The following is a 3955-nucleotide window of genomic DNA, read 5'->3' as shown; positions in this document are numbered from 1 at the left end:
GCATCGAATCATTGTTTCCCAAACCCTAGTTTCATATTCGTCGAGTACTTTTCGGCTGAAACCTTCGAGATCTACTTGCCCTCTACATCCAACTAAACCCTAGTCTACAATCAGTAGGCATTGACGAATTAATACCTTGTCACGTGGCGATCATCTTGCCGGAAGCGACCGGTCGGCAGATTGGCGAGTAGGGCCTCGCCGCAGCTCGGAGGCCGGATGTCCCATGCCCCACGGTGGGCGCCACTGTCGTGGATGTGACCACGACAGGTGCTACGGGGGCAGCACTTCGTTGATGCGGGGGCAAGGGAACACAGCCATCTGCGGAGCGAGATGCACAAGACGCAAGGTTTTACCCAGGTTCCGCCCCTCCGGAGAGTAAAAGGCCTACGTCCTGCTAGATCGATTACTCAATGGAGAATTACAATGGGGGGGGGGGGGGGCTCAGTCGGCGGCTACGCCAAGAGCTATGAGGGAGAGATCAGATCTCAGATGATGTGTCTTTCTAGGGTCTAGCTCGGGAGTTTATATAGGCACCCCCGATCTAGGGTTACATGAAGATAAGCCCGAATCATATCAGTTGCTACTAATCCGGTATTCGTCGCTCCTCTTGCAAGTAATCTGCTTCTTCAGTCGCACGGGCCTTCATCCAGTCGGCCCATCCAGGGATCTCAGCCCAGTCGCCGCACGGCCCAGCCACCCAGTCGCTCTGTCGACTAGCACCTTTCCTGGGCCCCTTTACTCCATGGCGAGTGGGACTGGTGTTACACCCCTAGGGCATATCCCCATCACAGCTGTTGCCATGAAAAATATGGCAAGAAAATTTAAACGAGATTAAATACAAATGTTTAGAAGTCTATATATATTTTTGGAGAAAGAAGCCAGCAGATTTCTACAAATGTTACAAAGTAGAATTTACTATTTGTGCTTTCAGTCTTGTAGTTTAATTTTCTGACAATTTAGATGCATTTGTTCTTATTAACGAAAGTTAGATACATTTGTAGGTACTTATATTCTTCTTCATGTATCATCAGCACATGAACAAATCAAGCCAACTGTATAGATTTGACTGGATAATAACACATGCGTATCCACGTCCACATACATACACATTGTCCCTTCTTATTCACGTACTACTATAGTTTTCAACGGACACTAGGCGGACAAACCTTTGATATACGTACATCCAACGAGAGGGAATTAATAGGCGCTTGTGTAGCTCCCGATCACATCACCGCCATGGCAGCCGTCGTAGTTGGCCAGGTCAAGACTATGGGGCTTACCACCTTATGCTTGCCGTCGGTCCACACGAGTGCGGAGTGCGCCTCCGTCTCGGAACTTTTGCTGGCTGCTGACTTTATCAGCGAGAATGTGACCGTGTACTCCAGATTTTGGTGGTCCGCGTCGAACACCAGTTTGGAGGGATTCACGATGGCACTCCAACCAATAGGTGAAGCGAGATAGCTGAAGGTGTACACGGCATTGACGTTGCTCCCGACGTTGCGCACGACGCGGCGCTGCGTGACCTTCTCGTCGTACGACTTGAACGCCACCGAGAAGGCCGGGTAGTTGTGGTCACCCACGGCGATGGCCTGGCGCTTCGAGCAGATATCCATCACCGGAGGGCCTCCAGTGAAGATGGCGATTATCGGGGGCGTGTACCCTAGAGAACAAAGGAAGGAGATGTAGTGGTCTTCGTCGGCGTCGTAAACCATCCCTGGGTCGAGGGCGCGGTTGGGGTCGACATGGCCGGCCCCTATCTGAAACGGCCCTGCCGCCTTGCCGGTGGACATGTCGGTGATGACGCCGCCGGTGTGGTCCACATTGTAGGCTGTGGTCATCATCGCTGACTTGATCGCCGCTGGGCTCCATCCGGGCCTGGCCACCTTGAGTAGAGCTGCGATGCCGCTCACCTGTGGGGTGGCCATGGATGTACCGGAGATGATGTTGAACTTGACACGCCTCGCGTCCATGGCGAGCTGCGAGGGTGAGACTACGCCCGTCCACGCGGCAAGGATTTGGATGCCCGGCGCGATGATGTCGGGCTTGAGGATCTCCGGCGCCACTCGGTTCGGCCCTCGGCCGGACATGGATGCGAGCCTCGGGGAAGGTGGATTTACCACTCCTGTGACGGTGCTGAAGTAGGAGATGCTCGCCATTGGGTTTGGAGTCTGGGAGTACTTTGCGATCTCCACGGCATCCGTGTTCGTGACCGAAACGGCCGGGAGCAGGTGGGCATCGGCCCTGGTATACTCACCCTCAGCTGCACTGCTTGCGATTATGGCACCAACTCCACCAGCTTGCTTGACAGCCAATCCTTGCGCTGCGCCTCCAGCGGCGCACAAGACAATCTTGCCCTTGACCTTGCTGGGGTCAAGTTTCCCAGCTTCGCACCCATCTGAGCCGGCATCACCGCTGTAGACTAGCGGTTTCATTGTACCATATGGATCTGGGCCGGAGTAAAGCGAGTAGCCAGTGTAGGTCTTCCCGTTGCCGAGAACGACGGGTGCCCTGAACTCACGGTTCATGGTCGAGGCGCCCACTGTACAGACCCAGGGAGCAAGGTTTTTGACGGTGGCCTTGTCAGGGCCATAGTTCCCGGCGGAGGTGGACACAAATATCCCTTCACGAACGGCCCTGAACGAAGCGGTCATCATGGGATCACTGAGCAGATGTGTAGCGTTTAGACCAATAGAGATGGACAAGACGTCCACCCTGTCGGCGATGGCTTCATTGATGCCCGCCACGATGTCGCTAGACGTGCACCCGCCGCCGCATACATTGTATGAGGCAATGCGCGCACCCGAGGCTGTACCCTTGGCGGTGCCCTGCCCAAAGCCGAAGAGGTTAGCATTCGGGACAGGGGCACCGGCCGCGATGGAGGCACAGTGCGTGCCATGTCCTTCCACATCGAGTGGCGATCTGGATGCCATAGCCACCTGTCCTTTCTGGAAGAACTTGGCCCCTACGAGCTTGTTGTTGCAGTATTCAGTGGCATTGAAATCGGGGGTGGACACACAGCCCCCTCGGAAGGTTCGTGGAGGAGGCGTCATCGACGGGTCGGCGGCGAAGGACGCGCGGTCCTTAGGGTAGATGCCGGTGTCTATGACGCCGATCACAACGTCCGTGGCGCTGTTCGACTCCATTATGAGCGGCGAGGACGGTGTCGAGGCCGAGGAATGAAGAGGACAGCGTGGTGTGGAGCTCGTACAGCCGGTCGGGGATGACGGCGAGGACGGAGGGCTGGGCCTCCAGGTGCGCCGCCTGGCGCGCCGTGAGACGTGCCGCGAAGCCCGTCATGGCGTGCGCGTAAGAGTAGAGGATGCTCGGCGCTGGCGCGTTCATGCCCGTGGGGAGAGTGTCGCGGAGGAAGGAGGTGTAGGCGCGGGTGAGGCGGGCTGTGTTTCGCGTCGCGCGCGGCGAGTGGGAGTACGCGACGTGCACCAGGTAGGTCGAGATGGCCTCGCCGTCTTGTACTAGTTCGGCGTGCTCTGCGGGCATCGCCGCGACCACGGCGACCATGCAGCACAACAGGACAACTGCAAATAGTTTGTGGTTGCCCATTACTGTGGTTCCTTTGAGCTCTAGTACGAGAGGGATTGTGTGATCTTCTTGTACATGCATGAGACCGCTTAAACCGGGAGACGAGGTGCCGTATATATATAGGGGTACAGGCAAACTAAGAGTTTAGTTTGTTTTCGCTAATGAGTAGGAGTACTCTACTATTTCGTTATTACCCATTTTCTTGTGCGATGATTATTGGCAAATTTGCACGTAGGTTCGATCCAGGACCATGTGCACGATCTGTCATTTTCGACTTTTAATGACTACAGTGTCTGATGGAGAAAGGTTGTCTGTACTACCCTCCTATCGTGGGCCAGACAAAAATCAATGTCCAACAATGGAGGGTCATAAGTTTCGCGGACACGGTGTCAAACCAAACAAGAACACCTAACTA

At 55.2% G+C, this 3955-nt stretch overlaps 1 pseudogene; it reads right to left on the bottom strand.

Moving 5' to 3' along the window:
- Positions 1–1035: 1035 nt before the first annotated feature.
- On the bottom strand, positions 1036–3621 carry LOC127344184 (subtilisin-like protease SBT1.4; annotated as a pseudogene).
- Positions 3622–3955: the final 334 nt, after the last annotated feature.

The sequence above is a fragment of the Lolium perenne genome, chromosome 3 (genome assembly GCF_019359855.2).
Source record: "Lolium perenne isolate Kyuss_39 chromosome 3, Kyuss_2.0, whole genome shotgun sequence".
Taxonomy (NCBI): domain Eukaryota; kingdom Viridiplantae; phylum Streptophyta; class Magnoliopsida; order Poales; family Poaceae; genus Lolium; species Lolium perenne.
This window is presented reverse-complemented; position numbering and strand designations above follow the sequence as displayed.